The sequence below is a fragment of the Durio zibethinus genome, chromosome 8 (genome assembly GCF_047325235.1).
Source record: "Durio zibethinus cultivar Kanyao isolate XHJ-2024 chromosome 8, ASM4732523v1, whole genome shotgun sequence".
NCBI lineage: Eukaryota > Viridiplantae > Streptophyta > Magnoliopsida > Malvales > Malvaceae > Durio > Durio zibethinus.
Genome location: NC_143169.1, coordinates 29,436,980 through 29,455,782, shown reverse-complemented (window position 1 = coordinate 29,455,782; position 18,803 = coordinate 29,436,980).

Below are 18,803 nucleotides of genomic sequence, written 5' to 3'. Positions count from 1 at the left end.
TTAAGTTTTATATTTTGGTACTAAATAAATAATATGATTTTCAAAGCTTAAACAAACCTTTCTTTGTTTTCAAATTTCTCAAACCAAATCTACCTTTAAAGATTATTTATTTAAGCTTAAACAAAAGTCCAATTGTTGTTTTTAAAGTGAATTTATTCATTTTGGACTTAATACAATTTTAATAATATTGGATTTGAGAAATAGATTAACTTAAGAAAGTTGTTTTACAAGAACAAAGTTTTCCAACATTGAATTTGTATCATTTTTTGGTATTAATTCACAAAGTTTTAATTTTTTAATTTTATACGTTTGGAAAGCTCTTTGAGTCTACTTTCAAATGGATCAAACAAAATCAAAATCCAAATTTTCTAAGAAAAGATTTTGAATTTTTACTAGACACTTTGTAGTTGTCTAAACACTACACAAGGGGTAAATTTGAAAATTCACTATAATTTGTACACACTGAATTAGGTGATGAACTTTATATTGAAAGAAAGCCCTTTAAGTATAGTTTCTAAATCTTCAAATGGTTTGTAATTTGGATTTGTATAACTCAAGATATGATCAAATAGTGAGTAGAGTACAAAATAGGAGACAACCACCCAACCATTGACAAGATCAATCTCCTAATGGAAGGGATCGATCGGGTCGTGCTTTTTAAGCATGAAATGGTGTAAAACTTGAACCAATCAATCCCCTCAAGGAAGGGATTGATCAGGTCTAGGTAGAATCACACCAATGGCTATTTTTTTCATTCTTTCTACAGCTATTTTCTTCTCCCAAGCATCCCCAACGGCTACTCCTTCAATTTCTCTATAAATTGGGCACTCCAACATACCAAAAAGAATGATGAATCAAGAGTTTTTAGAGCTTCAAAGTCCATATCTTTGTATTTATTGTATCCAAATTATATTTATTGTTCATTCATCATTTTCTTGTACTTAAACTTAGCAAACACTTAGCCTTAGAGAGGTTGTTCTATTGTTTGCAAAATTACCTTTGATATACAAAGGTGAAGAGAATAAGAGGTGAGGTATCATCTTGAGAGCTTTGTAGTGATATTAGGTAAAATACTGCAAAGGTAGAGGTTTCTATCTTAAGCCTTAGAAAGAAAAAGATAGGTCGTATTTTCAATTCAAGAATAGTGGATTAAAGCCTTGGTGTGGATAACCAAGAAGAGATAATGTAGGTGCCTTGTGGAGAAGGACCGAACCTCTATAAATTAGTGTGTTTGATTTCTCTATTCCTATCTCCTTACAATTTATTGTTGTTTATATTTGATTTTAGGTTCATTAATTGTTATTGTTTGCATTATATTTTCATCAAAAGTGCTTATTGTTTTAATTTCCATTTAACTATATTGAAATCATTATTTAGGAAAATTTTGAAAAAATCCAAATCACCACCATCTTGGATCACCATCTCACCTAAAAAGCTAACAATTGGTATCAAAGCTTTGCACTCTTTTTTGTAGGTTTAACCACCTTGAGTGAAGATCCTATGGCTCAACTTAGGTTTCAAGATGGTGAGGAAGTCGTCAAAGCTCCTATGTTTTATAAATTTGAATTTTGTGAATGGAGAAAGAGGATGAAGATGTTCATAATGGCCTAAGATTTTAGAGCTTGGAATGTGGTTGAAAAAGGGCTTGGATTTCCTTCAAATGATGCAAACTGCATGAGGTAAGTAATGGATGATGCCAAGGCCAAGTGCTTACTATATGGAGCTCTTGACTCCTACAAATTCAACTTGATATCAAAGTGTCTAACCTCAAATGAGATATGGGAGAAATTGGATGAAATACATGAAAGACAACAATCCAATCAAAATGCATCATGTCTCATGGCTCTTGAAGATCCGGAGGTAACCTCTAATTCTATTGATTCAAATTCATATGCTTTTGATGAATTGCAAGATACTTATAATGAGCTATATCTTGAATATGAATCAATGAAGAGGAAATATAAGAAAATGATTTCAAAGTTGAATGTAGAGAATGAGTTTTTAATAAATGCAAAAAATGTTTTGGAAAAAGAAAATGAAAAATTGAAAATGGATTTTGAAACCTCTCAAAATAAGTATAAAACTTTAGAAAAAGGAAATTTTTATTTGAAAAAGAAATTTAATATTTTGATGAATGAAAAACAAGAGTCTTTAGATAAGAGTTTAAGTGCTAAAATGATTAAATGCAATTTTTGTAATTTTCATGGTCATACTATACATACTTGTCCTATTAAAAGAAAAGTTCCATTTAGAATTAGGCTAGTATGGGTTCCTAAAGGAACAAGAGACTTGCTCACTAACTCTCAAGGACCCAAAGCAATTTGGGTACCAAAAATCAAATGAGATTGTCTCTTGTAGGTGTGCTAAAGGAAAGAGCCACAATGTGAGATTGAAGATTGAATACTCTAGACACACAATGGAGATGGGTAACCTCTAAACTTTATTTAAAGAGAATTTGAATTTAGTTACCTATTCTTGATGAAATTTGAATGCTTGATTGATTATGCAAAATTTGGCTAACATTGATAACCAGACATATGTTGCATAATCTTATAAAAAAAATGTGAGCTTGAATTGAATATGCATTTATTTTGCTTTTAAGCATGTTTGAGTTGCTTGTTGAAATTAATTGTGATATAAAACTTTTCTAAATGGTTTGAAAAACTTAAATGTGTGTTAAACATATTTGCTTTTCTTAATAGCCTTTTTTAAGGAAATATAGGGATTAAGAGTTGACTTTTTTATTTCCTTGTTTCTAATGCCAAATGACCACTTGAACAACTTTGTTTTGTCATTTGAAATTTGTTGGAATGGTTCAAGTTGGTTAAAAATGAGCTTGACTAGTTTTGAGATTTATTAAGGTATTTTTCAAGCAAAAATGAGTTTTAAAGTGCAAAAATCAAAATCCTAAACTTATTAAGCTTTGAATGATTTATCCTATGGTATTTTGCATAAACATGTTTGAATGATTTTAGCATGATGGAAATGATTTTTGTGACTTTTATGCATATTGATTTGTAATTGTTGAACATGCTTATATATGACCATGTTAATTAAAATTACTCAATTTATTCTCAATGCTTGGATAGTGTGAAAATTTTTTTATATTTTAAATTGTTATAACTCTTGATTTGTGAATTGATGAACATCTTGTGGTTAAGTGATATATATATTGATTCTTTGTTCATCTATATTTTTGGTCAAGGTATGTGCTCATATGATGATTGATTCAACTTGACCTTAATACTTGTGATTTGAAAGTGCTTAAACTGTTTATTTCTTAATTTGTGAAATACCTTTGTAATGTGCTTGCTCTTGTGCTTAAATCTTAAATATTAATGCTTGATTGTTCATCTTTTGATTTTTTTTTTATAGTCTTGAAATATGCTTTAATTCTTTATCCTTATTAATTCAAGATTTATTTCTTCTCTTGTGTTGATGAATTGATGAACATTATGTGCTTAAATGGAATATATTGATTCTTGGTTCATCTTTAGTCTTGGTCAAGATATATGCTTGCATGATCATTAATTCAATTTGACCTTAATGCTTGTGATTTAAAATGCTTGAATTGTTTATCTCTTGATTGTGAAAGATATTTTGTGAAATATGCTTATTTTTGTGCTTAAATGTTTTATTAATTTTGTGAAATATTTTGGATCTTGTGCTCAATTGATATATCTCTTGATTTGTGATTTTAAATATGATGAACTAGTTGCTTGTAAATGATATGTGTTATTGGTTCATCTATTGTTCTTGTCAAGTGTGTGTATACATGATAAATGTGGTTTTTATTGACTTGACATTATTGCAACATGACTTAAGTAAATGAATTTCTTATGATGCTTAACTTTTTGCTTAAGTCATTGTTGATTATGGCCTATAATTTGTGTAGACATATTTATGCTATTGTGCTAAAATTTTCTTGAATTTTTTTTTTTTTATAAATATGTCTTCCTTGAGCTTTTAGTTTTTATATGGCCTAAAATTTTTTTTTTTGACATATTCCTTGGTGATTTATTGAATATGTCTATTTTGTGTTCATGAATGATCTAAAAGGTTTGATTTTTTCACATTACATGAAAACTTTTGCTTTAGTGCCATTTTTATGCTATTTAATGCTTAAATTGATATATGGCCTCTAGCTTAAGTATATATCTCCCTTGCAATTGGCAACTTATGCTTAGTGAATAAATGTTCTTTTGCCTATAATGACTTAGAATATGGCATTGTTTTCTAACAATTGGTATAATTTTGATCAATTGATATTCAAGATGCTATTAATGAACATTTCTTTGTCAAGAATATATTCTAAGTCTATGCCATGAGAACTTGAAGTGAATATGAATAAGCCTACAATTTTGGAATTTCAAGTATAGCGAGCGAAGCATGTCATCCTCATCAATCAAGCCTAGTTTTGCTCAAATGAAGTGGATTGGAGAATTAAAAGTCAAATGAGCACAACAACAAAGCTTGACATGGATGGAGGTAAATGTATCAACTTTATGATATGATGTATGAGTTTGATTACATATACATGCTTGCTTTAATATGTGCAAATATATGATTTGTGAACACATTGCACAAATTAATCACCAAGCTACTTGGTAGATATTGTTCTAATATTTTTTGAAAGCTTGGATTGATTAATTCACCTTCATTGATATTCATGCCTAGTTCTTAATTGTAGTTTCAATGCATGAATATTTAGTCAATGCATGAATCCTTGAACATGGATATGAGTTAAATTGATTGATTTCTTTATCATGTTCATTGATTGAATCCGTTGAGATAGCGTGTACCATATTGTGTCTAAAGGTTTGCATTTTTTTTTTGGATATATTGCTATACATGTTTTAAAATGTTCTTGCATATGCTTGTGTGATTTTGTTTGAAATAAATATATATGTTTGATTACTTGCATATGCTTAGATTAAATACATTGCTATACATTGAAATAATTTGGATTATAATTGAATAATTATGCTTTCATTATTTCTTTGCTATAGCATATGTGCTCATCATGTTTAAAAAAAAATCATGTTTATATAAACTTTGTTGGGACATGATGATTGAACATCATTGCTCATTAGTACTTATGATTTATTATATACATGTGAGCTTTCGGTTCTTATTTGGATAGGATAACTTATGAAAGATTACTATTATCATTTGTGTATGTATTGAATGAATCTTTCATATGCTTAAAGTATGTTTGTTCTATGAAAGTTGTTAAATAAAATTGCTAACAATTGATATCAAAATTGCTAAAGATTTTTTTTAACTTTCATAAATGCTTATTTATGTGCCTATCCTTGATATAGCTTGTACCTTTCATGCAAAATTGTGTGTGCCTTATATTGATTAATCCTTATTTTGAAAATGAGGAAAAATTTTAGAATATAATTTTGTTTGATTTATTTTGTGATAACAATTAGTATGCTTTATCATTACATATTTTTAACAATTGGTATCCATAACAATTGGTATGAGCTTGTATGCATGTGCTTGAATTTATGCTTAATTGCTATTGATGTTTTAGGTTCTAAGCACATCTTATGCTAACATGATTTATGAGTAGATTGCATATCATTCATTATCCTTTGCTCATAAATTTCATGTAGTAAATTTGATGACTTGTGCTAAAATGCTAAAATTAGTACACTTATGCTTTTGTGCTTGAATAGATGTATGTGAACTTGATTGTGCATATTACACATGATTACATGCATTCAAAATACTCTTGATATTATTGGTATCAAGCATTTTGTCCCATGCCTTAAAATGATCTCTCTCTCTTTTGAAATGATAAAAAGGGCGAGAAAGTTTAGAGATATTTCTTGTTGTATGCTTAATGCAATTAATATAGGAGTTTAAAGAGCATAAACAAAAAGGAAGAGAAATGTTTCATGAATATATTTGTTAATGATGCTTTTTTGTGTTTATTTGCTCATTAATATGCTCATACCTTTTTGATACAACAAAAAAAGGGAGAAATATCATATGGACAAATTTGCTTGTGCTTGACATGCATATGTTTGATTGTGCTTATTTGATATATATGCTCTAACATATGTTTGGTGAGTTGTGTTCGATTATGATGCATAAATTAAAGGGGAGTTTTCCAAAATGTCTTTCAAAATTTTAAATGTTTCAAATAAAGTTTTTCATCAAGCAAATTTATCTTTAAGTTTTGTCATATCAAAAAGGGGGAGATTGTTAGCCTTGAATTGATCCTTATTTTGAAATGACAAAACATTAAGCTAAATAATCTTGATCAAGATTTTGAAAAAGATTTATTTAGTACAAGTTCTTAAGTTTTATATTTTGGTACTAAATAAATAATATGATTTTCAAAGCTTAAGCAAACCTTTCTTTGTTTTCATATTTCTCAAACCAAATCTACCTTTAAAGATTATTTATTTGAGCTTAAATGAAAGTCCAATTGTTATTTCTAAAGTGAATTTATTCATTTTGGACTTAATACAATTTTAATATTATTGGTTTTGAGAAATAGATTAACTTAAGAAAGTTGTTTTACAAGAACAAAGTTTTCCAACATTGAATTTGTTTCATTTTTTTTGTAGTAATTCAGAAAGTTTTAATATTTAAATTTTGTATGGTTGGAAAGCTCTTTAAGTCTACTTTCTAATGGATCAAACAAAATTAAAATCCAAATTTTCTAAGAAAATATTTTGAATTTTTACTAGACACTCTGCAGTTGTCTAAAACTGCACAAGGGGTAAATTTGAAAATTCACTATAATTCGTACACAGTGAATTAGGTGATGAGCTTTATATGGATAGACCTTTAATATAGTTTCTAAATCTTCAAATGGTTTGTAATTTGGATTTGTATAACTCAAGATATGATCAAATTAGTGAGTAGAGTGTAAAACAGGAGATAACCACCCAACCATTGATAGGATCGATCCCCTAATGGAAGGGATCGATCGAGTCATGCTTTTTAAGCATGAAATGGCATAAAACTTTAACCAATCGATCCCCTCAAGGAAGGGATCAATCAAGTCTGGGCAAAATCACACCAATGGCTATTTTTTCATGCTTTCAACGGCTATTTTCTTCTCCCAAGCATCCCCAACGGCTACTCCTTCAATTTCTTTATAAATTGGGCACTCCAACACACCAAGAAGAATGATGAATCAAGAGAGCAAGAGCCAATAAGCCATATTTTCATTCTATCAAAGAATCAAGAGTTTCTAGAGCTTCAAAGTCCATATCTTTGTATTTATTGTATCCAAATTATATTTGTTGTTCATTCATCATTTTCTTGTTCTTAAACTTAGCAAACACTTAGCCTTAGAGAGGTTGTTCTGTTGTTTGCAAAATTACCTTTGATATACAAGGGTGGAAGAGAACAAGAAGTGAGGTATCATCTTGAGAGCTTTGTAGTGAGATTGGGTAAAATACTACCAAGGATAGAGGTTTCTATCTTAAGCCTTAGAAAGAAAATGATGGTTGTATTTTCAATTCAAGAATAGTGGATTGAAGCCTTGGTGTGGACAACCAAGAAGAGATGATGTAGGTGCCTTGTGGAGAAAGATCGAACCTCTAGAAATCATTGTGTTTGATTTCTCTATCCCAATTTCCTTACAATTTATTGTTGTTTATATTTGATTTTAGGTTCATTAATTGTTATTGCTTGCATTATATTTTCATCAAAAGTGCTTACTGTTTTAATTTCCATTCAACTATATTGAAATCATTATTTGGGAAGAATTTAGAGAAATCCAATTCACCCCCCTCTTGGATCACCATCTTACCTAAAAAGCTAACACTTAATAATTTTCAAAATATTAAAAAATTAATTTTATTTTATTTCGAACAAACTTATATGAACAAAAGCATTTGTTTTATGACAAAACAAAAGGTCATAACGATTTGAAATAGATAATTATTCATACAGCCTTTACTATTTGAACAGGTTTGGCAAACAAAATTATTTTTTGAATCTTTTAGTTATTAATTTTCATAATATTATTAGATTAGTATCATTTTATTCTGAATAAGCTTGTATGAACATAAATAAATGTTTTATTACAAAACAAAAGGTTATAACGATTTGAAATATATAATTGTTCAAATAGTCATAACTATTTAAACTAGTTTGCTAAATAGATTTATTTTTTAAATCCTTACTCATTAATTTTTGAAATATTATTAAATTAGTATCATTTTATTTCGAATAGGCTTATATGATGAAAAACAATTTTAAATCATTATGTCCTTTTGTTTTGTCATTAAAAATTATTTTAGTTCATATTAAAATAATACTAAGTTATTAATATTACAAAAATTAATAATTAAGAGATTTAAAAAATGAATCTGTTTGTCGAACAAGTTTGAATAATTATGACTATTTCAACAATTATCTTTTTGAAATTGCTATAACCTTTTGTTTTGTCATAAAATGATTTTTTCTATTCATCAAGCTTATTTTGAATAAAATAATACAAATTTATTAATATAAAGAAAATTAATTAGTAAAACATTTAAAAAATAAATTTATTTACCGAACAAGTCCAAATTTTATGACTATTTGAACAATTATTTACTTCAAATTCTTATGACTTCTTGTTTTGTCATAAAACAAATGTTTTTGTTCATACAAGGTTATTCAAATTACAATAATGTTAATTTATTAATATTTTGACAATTAATAAGTAAAAGATTTAAAAAAAATATGTTTTTTGAACAAGTTCAAATAGTCTAGACTATTTAATAATTATCTATTTTAAATCATTGTGACCTTTTGTTTTGTCACAAAACAATTGTTTCAGTTCATATAAGCTTATTTGAAATAAAATAATACTAATTTATTAATATTCCAAAAATTAATGAGTAAGAGAATTAAAAAATGAATATGTTTACGAACATGTTCAAATAGTTGTGACTATCTGAACAATTATCTATTTCAAAACATTATGATATTTTGTTTTGTCATAAAAAAATTGGTTCTATTCATGCAAGCTTATTTTGAATAAAATAATATAAATTTATTAATACTTGAAAAATTAATAAGTAAAAATTTTAAAAATAAATATGTTTTCTAAACATGTTCAAATAGTTATGACTATTTGAACAATTATCTATTTTAAATCATTATGACCTTTTATTTTGTCATAAACCAATTGTTTCTATTCATAAAAACTTATTTAGAATAAAACAATACTAATTTATTAAAATTCCAAAAATTAGTAAGTAAAAGTTTAACAAAATAAATCTGTTTACTAAACGAGTTCAACTATTTATGACTATTTGAACAATTATTTATTCCAAATCACTATGATCTTTTATTTTGTCATAAAACAATTGTTTCTATTCATATAAGTTTATTCCAAAATAACATAATACTAATTTATTAATATTCTAAAAATTTATAAGTTGAAGATTTAAAAACAAAATTTGTTCACCAAACAAGTTCAAATAGTCATATCCATTTAAGCTATTATCTATTTCAAATCATTATGATATTTTATTTTGTTGTAAAACAATTGTTTTTCTTCATGCAAAGTTATTCAAAATAAAATAATACCAATTTATTAATATTTTGAAAATTGATAAGAGATTTAAAAATTAAATTTGTTTATTGAGTCAATTCTAATAGTTATGATAATTTGAACAATTATCTATCTCAAATCGTTATAATCTTTGTTTTGTCATAAAACAATTGTTTATATTTATTCAAGCTTATTCGGAGTAAAATATTGCTAATTTGATAGTATTCTAAAAATTAATAAGTAAGAGATTTAAAAAATAAATGTGTTTACCGAACTAGTTCAAATAATTAAGACTTTTAGAATAATTATCTATTTCAAATCATTCTAACCTTTTGTTTAGTCATAAAATAATTTTTTCAATTCATACATGCTTATTCAAAATAAAATAATACTAATTTATTAACATTCAAAAAATTAATAAACTACAAATTTTAAAAAATAAATCTATTTGCCTAACAAGTTCAAAGAGTTATGGCTATTTGAACAATTACCTATTTAAAATAAATATGACCTTTCTTTTATCATAAAACAATTGTTTCAATTCATAAAAGCTTATTTGAAATAAAATAATATTACTTTATTAATATTTCAAAAATTGATAAGTTAGAGATTTAAATAATATGTCAATTTATCGAATTAGTTGAAATAATTTTGGCCATTTGAACAATTATCTATTTCAATTCATTACAAACTTTTGTTTTGCTATAAAACAATTGTTTTCCATCATACAAGCCTATTCGAAATAAAATAATATTAATTTATTAATATTTCAAAAATTAATAAATAAGAGATTTAAAAAATAAATTTGTTTACCAAACCAGTTTCTATTTGAACAATTATCAATTTCAAATTGTTATAACTTTTTGTTCTGTTGTAAAATAATTGTTTTAGTTCATATAAATTTATTCGAAATAAAATAATACTAATTTAATAATATTCCAAAAATTAATTTGTTTGTTGAAGTAGTTGAAACAGTTAAGACTGTATGACCAATTATCTATTTCAAATTGTTATAACCCTTTGTTTTGTCATAAAACAATTGTTTCAGTTCATCCAAACTTATTCAAAATAAAATAATAATAATTTATTAATATTCCAAAAAGTAAAAAGTAAGTGATTTAAAAGATAAATCTGTTTACCTAATAAGTTTAAATAATTATGGCCATGCCAATAATTAACTATTTCAAATAGTTATTACCTTTTGTTTGTCATATAACAATTGTATTTGAACATTCAAGCTTATTCAGAATAAAATAATACTAATTAATCTTTCAAAAATTAATATGTAAAATATTTAAAACATAAATCTATTTACCGAACTAATTCAAATAGTTATGAATATTTGAACAATTGTAAACTTCAAATCCTTATAACCTTTTGTACTATCATAAAACAATTATTTTTGTTCATATAAGCTTATTCGGAATAAAATAATACTAATATAATAATATTCCAATAATTAACAACTAAAAGAATTAAAAAATAAATTTGTCTGTCGAACTAGTTTAAATATTTAAAACTATATGAATAATTATCTATTTCAAATCATTATGACCTTTTGTTTTATCATAAAATAAGTTTTTTTGAACTTATACTAGCTTATTTGGAATAACATAAAATGAATTTACTAATATTTCAAAAATTAATATGTAAGAGATTTAAAAAATAATTTTGTTTACCTAACCAGTCCAAAATAATTATGATTATTTGAACAATTATCTATTTCAAATCATTATGACTATTTGTTTTATCATAAAATAAATTTTTTTGTTCATATAAGTTTGTTCGAAAAAAAGTAATACTAATCTATTAATATTTCTAATATTAATAAGAGATTTAAAAAATAAATCTATTTATCAAACTAGTTTAAATGGTTATGACTATAAGAGTAATTATTTATTTTAAATCGTTATGACTTTTTGCTTTGTTATAAAACAATTGTTTATGTTCATACAAGCTTATTTAGACTAAAACAATACTCATTTATTAATATTTCAACAATTAAAAAGTAAAAAATTTAAAAAATAAATATGTTTACCAAACTAGATCAAATAATCATGATTATTTAAATAATTATTTATTTCAAATCGTTATGACATTTTGCTTTATCATAAAAGAATTGTTTTGGTTCATATAACCTTATTGGGAATAAAATAATACTAATTTATTAATAATCCAAAAATTAATAATAAAGAGATTTAAAAAATGAATCATTTATTGAACAAGTTTAAATAATTATAATTGTTTGAACAATTATATATTTGAAATCGCTATAACCTTTTGTTTTGTTATAAAAGAGTTTTTTTCTATTCATACAAGCTCATTTCAAATAAAATAATATAAATTTATTTAATATTAATATAATTAATAATTAAAATATTTAAAAAATAAATATGTTTACTGAATAAGTTCAAATCGTTATGACTATTTGTGCAATTATTTTTTTCAACTTGTAATGACTTTTTGTTTTGTAATAAAAAAATTGTTTCTATTCATACAAGTTTATTCAGATTAGAATAATACTAATTTATTAATATTTTGACAATTAATAAGTAAAAGATTTTAAAAAATAAATATGTTTACTAAACAAGTTCAAATAGTCATGACTATTTGAATAATTATCTATTCAAATCACAATGACCTTTTCTTTTGTAATAAAACAATTGTTTTAGTTCTTATAAGTTTATTTAAATTAAAATAATACTAATTTATTAATATTCTAAAAATTAATGAGTAAGAGAAATAAAACGGGAATCTATTTACCGAATAAGTTCAAATAGTTATGACTAGCTAAACAATTATTTATTTCAAAACATTATGACCTTTTGTTTAGACATAAAACAATTGATTCCATTCAATCAAGCTTATTTTGAATAAAATAATTTAAATTTATTAATATTTCAAAAATTAATAAGCAAAAATTTTAAAAATAAATTTGTTTTCTGAACACGTTCAAATAGTTACGACTATTTGAACAATTATCTATTTCAAATCATTATGACCTTTTGTTTTGTCATAAACCCATTGTTTTTGTTCATAAAAGCGTAATTGGAATAAAATAATAGTAATTTATTAAAATTCCAAAAATTAATAAGTAAAAGATTTAAAAAATAAATCTATCTATCAAGCGAGTTCAAATAGTTATGACTATTTAAATAATTATTTATTTCAAATTGTTATAATCTTTTGTTTTATCATAAAACAATTGTTTCTATTCATACAAGTTTATTTGAAATAAAATAATACTAATTTATTAATATTCTAAAAATTAATAATTTGGAGATTTAAAAAATAAATCTATTTACCGAATAAGTTTAAACAATCATGTCCAATTAATCTATTATCTATTTCAAATCGTTATGACATTTTATTTTATCATAAAATAATTGTTTTTATTCATGCAAAATTATTCAAAATAAAATAATACTAATTTATTAATATTTCAAAAATTAAAAAGAGATTTAAAAACTAAATTTGTTTACAAAATTATTTTAATTAGTTATGACTATTTCATCAATTATATATCTCAAATCACTATGATCTTCATTTTGTCGTAAAACAATTGTTTCTATTCATACAAGCTTATTTAGAGTAAAATATTGCTAAACGAATAATATTTTAAAAATTAATAAGTAGGAGATTTAAAAAATCAATGTGTTCATTGAACCAATTCAAATAGTTAGGACTATTAGAACAATTATCTATTTCAAATCGTTCTGACCTTTTGTTTAGTCATAAAATAATTGTTTAAGTTCATACATGCTTATTCAAAATAAATAATACTCCTTTATTAACATTCAGAAAATTAATAAGCAAGAAGTTTAAAAAAATAAATCTGTTTATTGAACAAGTTCAGATAGTTATGACTATTTGAATAATTATCTATTTAAAATCGTTATGACCCTTTGTTTTATCATAAAATAATTGTTTTAGCTCATAAAAGCTTATCCAAAATAAAATAATATTAGTTTATTAATATTTCAAAAATTGAGAAGTTGAAGATTTTAAAAATAAATCAGCTTATCGAATCAGTTTAAATAATTTCGCCATTTGAATAATTATCTATTTCAAATATTTATAATCTTTTGTTTTGCCATAAAACAAATGTTTTCATCATATAAGCTTGTTTCGAATAAAATAATACTAATTTATTAATATTTCAAAAATTAATAAGTAGGAGATTTAAAAAAGAAATATGCTTACCGAACCAGTTCAAATAGTTATAACTATTTGAACAATTATATATTTCAAATCGTTATAACCTTTTATTTTGTTATAAAATAATTATTTATGTTCATACAAGCTTATTCAGAATACAATATTACTAATTTAATAATATTATAAAAATTAATAACCAAGAGATTTAAAAAATAAATTTTTTTGTTGAACCAATACAAATAGTTAAGGTTGTATGAATATTTATCTATTTCAAACCATTATGACAATTTTTTTTGTCATAAAACAAATGTTTTTATTCATATAAGTTTGTTCAAAATAAAATAATATTAATTTATTAATATTTTAAAAATTAATAAGAGATTTAAAAGGTAAGTCCATTTACCAAACCAGTTCAAATAGTTATAATAATTTGAATAGTTATTTATTTCAAATTATTATAATCATTTGTTTTGTCATAAAATAATTGTTTCTATTGATACAGTCTTATTTGAAATAAAGTAATGCTAATTTGTTAATATCCTAAAAATTAATAAGTAACGATTTAAAAAATGAATCTATTGGGCTGACCAATACCAATGGTTATAATTGTTTGAACAATATCTATTTTAAAGTGTTATAACCTTTTGTTTCATTACAAAACAATTGTTTCTATTTGTACAAGCTAACTTAAAATAACATAAATCTAATTTATTAATATTTCAAAAATTAATAAGTAAGAGATTTAAAAACTGAATATGTTTATCGATCAAGTTTAAATAGTTACACTATTTGAACAATTATCTATTTCAAATCGCTATAACCTTTTGTTTTGTCATAAAATAATTTTTTCTATTCATACAAGCTTATTTCAATTAAAATAATACAAATGTATTAATATTTGACAACTAATTATTAAAAAATTTAAAAAATAAATCTGTTTATCAAATAAGTTCAAGTAGTTATGACTATTTGAATAATTATTTTTTTCAAATCGTTATGACTTTATGTTTTTTCATAAGATAATTGTTTTTGTTCATACAAGCTTATTCGGATTAAAATAATATTAATTTATTAATATTTTGACAATTAATAAGAAAAAGATTTTAAATATAAATATGTTTACTGAACAAGTTCTAATTGTTATAACTACTTTAGTATTTATCTATTTCAAATCGTTATGACCTTTTGTTTCATTATAAAACAATTGTATCAATTCATATAGGCTTACTGAACAAGCTCAAATAGTTATGACTGTTTGAACAATTATTTATTTCAAATAGTTATGATCTTTTATTTTGTCATAAAACAATTTTTTCTATTCATACAAGTTTATTCAGAATAAAAAAATACTAATTTATTAATATTCTAGAAATTAATAGGTAGGAGATTTAAAAAATAAATCTATTTACCAAATAAGTTCAAATAGTCATGTTCATTTGAATAATTATCTATTTCAAATCATTATGACCTTTTATTTTATAGTAAAACAATTGTTTCTATTCATACAGAATTATTTAGAATAAAATAATATTGATTCATTAAGATTTTGAAAATTAATAAAAGTATTAAAAACTAAATCTATTTATCAAACTAGCTCAAATAGTTATTACTTTTTGAACAATTATATATCTCAAACCATTATGATCTTTATTTTGTTATAGAACAATTGTTTTTTTTCATATAAGCTTATTCAGATTAAGATAATAAATGTGTTTGCCAAACCAGTTCAAATAGTTAAACTATTAGAACAATTATCTACTTCAAATCGCTCTAACCTTTTGTTTAGTCATAAAACAATTATTTCAGTTCATACAAGCCTATTCGAAATAAAATAATACTAATTTATTAAAATTCAAAAAATTAATAAGTGAGAGATTTAAAAAAATAAATATGTTTATCGAACAAGCTCAAATAGATATGACTATTTGAATAATTATCTATTTAAAATCATTATGACATTTTTCTTTTGTCATAAAACAATTGTTTCAGTTTATAAAAACTTGTCCAAACTAAAATAAAACTACTTTATTAATATTTCAAAAATTATTAAGTAAAAGATTTAAAAACTAAACCTATATTTCGAACCATTTCAATTAGTTACAACCATTTGAACAAATATCAATCTCAAATTGTTATGATCTTTGTTTTGTCAAAAAAAAATTGTTTTTGATCATATAAGCTTATTCAAATAAAAAGAATACTAATTTAATAATATTTCAAAAATTAATAAGTAAGAGATTTAAAAAATAAATGTGTTTGCCAAATCAATTGAAATGGTTAAGACTATTAGAATAATTATCTATTTCAAGTTGTTTTAACTTTTTGTTTAGTCGTAAAACTGTTCTTTTAGTTCATAAAAGCTTATTCAAAATAAACATTAATTTATTAACATTCAAATAATTAATAAGCAAAAGATTTGAACAAATAAACTTGTTTACTGAACAAGTTCAAATAGTTATGATTATTTGAATAATTTTATTTAAAATTGTTATGAACTGTTGTTTTATCATAAAACAATTGTTTCAGTTTATAAAAGCTTATCCAAAATAAAATACTACTACTTTTTTTAATATTACAAAAACTAGTAAGTAAGAAATTTAACAAAATAAATCAGTTTACCAAATCAGTTCAAATAATTATAGCCATTTGAACAAAATTGTTAATACTTTTCGTTTTGTCATAAAACAATTGTTTTTCAACATACAAACTTATTTAAAATAAAATAATACTAATTGATTAATATTTCAAGAATTAGTAATTGATTTAAAAATAAAATCTATTTACCAAACTAGTTTAAATAATTATGACTATTTGAACAATTATCTATTTCAAATTGTTATAACCTTTTGTTTTGCATAAAACAATTATTTCTGTTCACACAAGTTTATTCAAAATAAAATAATACTAATGTAATAATATTTTGAAAATTCATAACTAAGAGATTTAAAAAATAAATCTATTTGTCGAACCAGTTCAAATAGTTAAAACTATATGAACAATTATCTATTTCATATCATTATGACCTTTTATTTTGTTTTAAGACAATTATTTCAGCTCATATAGGTTTACTTGGAATACAATAAAACTAATTTGTTAATATTTCAAAATTTTATAACTAAGAGATTTAAAAAATAATTCTATTTACCAAACCAGTTCAAATAATTATAACTATTTAAACAATTACCTATTTCAAATAGTTATTACCTTTTGTTTTGTCATAAAACAATTGTTTTGATTCATATAAGTTTGTTTGAAATAAAATAATACTAATTTATTAATATTTAGAAAATTAATCAGTAAGAGATTTAAAAAATAAATCTATTTACCAAACCATTTCACATAGTTTTGACTATTTGTAATAATTATCTATTTTAAATCATTATAACCTTTTGTTTTGTCATCAAACAATTGGTTCTATTCATACTATTTTATTCATAATGAAATAATACTAATTTAATTATATTTCAAAACTTAATAACTAATAAAATTAAAAAATTAATCTAATTATTGAACCAGTTCAAATAATTAAAACTATATGAATGATTATCAATTTCAAATCTTTATGACCTTTTGTTTTATCATAAAACAAAAATTTTTTTCGTACAAGCTTATTTGGTTTAAAATAATAAAAATTTAATAATATTTCAAAATTAATAAGTAAGAGATTTAAAAAATATATTTATTTATTGAACCAGTTCATAGGTTAAGACTATTACAATAATTATCTATTTCAAATCGTTTTGACCTTTTGTTTAGTCATAAAACAATTGTTTTAGTTCATACAAGTTTATTTGGAATAAATTAATACTAATTTATTAAAATTTAAAAATTAATAAGAAAGAGATTTAAAAAATAAAATTGTTCACTGAACAAGTTCAAATAATCATTACTATTTGAACAATTATCTATTTAAAATTGTTATGACCTTTTGTTTTGTCATAAAACAATTGTTTCAGTTAATATATGCTTAAACAGAATAAAATAATATTAATTTATTAATATTTCTAAAATTAATAAGAGATTTAAAAAATAAATTTATTTACTGAATCAGTAAAATTAATTATGGCCATTTGAACAATTATCTATTTCAAATTGTTCTAACCTTTTATTTGTTATAGACCAATTGTTTTTTATCAGACAAGCTTATTCAAAATAAAATAATACTAATTTATTAATATTTTAAAAATTAATAAGAGACTTAAAAAATAAATTTGTTTTCGAATAGTTAAAACTATTAGAATAATTATCTATTTCAAATCGTTTGACCTTGTTTTAGTCATAAAATATTTGTTTCATATCATACAAGCTTATTCGAAATAAAATAATCTTAATATATTAACATTCAAAAAATTAATAAGCAAGAGATTTGAAAATATAAATCTGTTTACCAAATAAACTCAAATAGTTATGACTATTTGAACAATTACTTATTTAAAATCATTTTGACCTTTTGCTTTGTCATAAAACAATTGTTTTAGTTAATACAAACTTATACTAAATAAAATAATACTAATCTATTAATATTTCTAAAATTAATAAGAGATTTAAAAAATAAATTTTTTTACTAAATTAATTAAAATAATTTTGGTCATTTGAACAATTAGCTATTTGAAATCGCTATGACCTTTTGTTTTATCATAAAATAATTATTTCAGTTCTTACTAACTTATTTGAAATAAAAAAAAAAATTATAATATTCCTAAAATTAATAAGTAAGTGATTTTAAAAGTGAATCTGTTTACCGAATCAGTTCAAATAATTCTGGCCATTTCAACAATTATCTATTTCAAATCGTTATGAACTTTTGTTTTGTCATAAAACAATTGTTTTTCATAATACAAACCTATTTGGAATAAAGTAATACTAATTTATTAATATTTCAAAAATTAATAAATAGGAGATTTAAAAAAGAAATCTGTTTACTAAATCAATTCCTATTTGAATAATTACCTGTTTCAAATTGTCATAATCTTTTGTTCTACTATAAAATAATTGTTTCAGTTCACATATGCTTATTCGAAATAAAATAATATTAATTTAATAATATTTCAAAAATTAATAACTAAGAGATTTAAATAAATAAATCTGTTTGCCGAAGTAGTTCAAAAATTTAAGATTATATGAA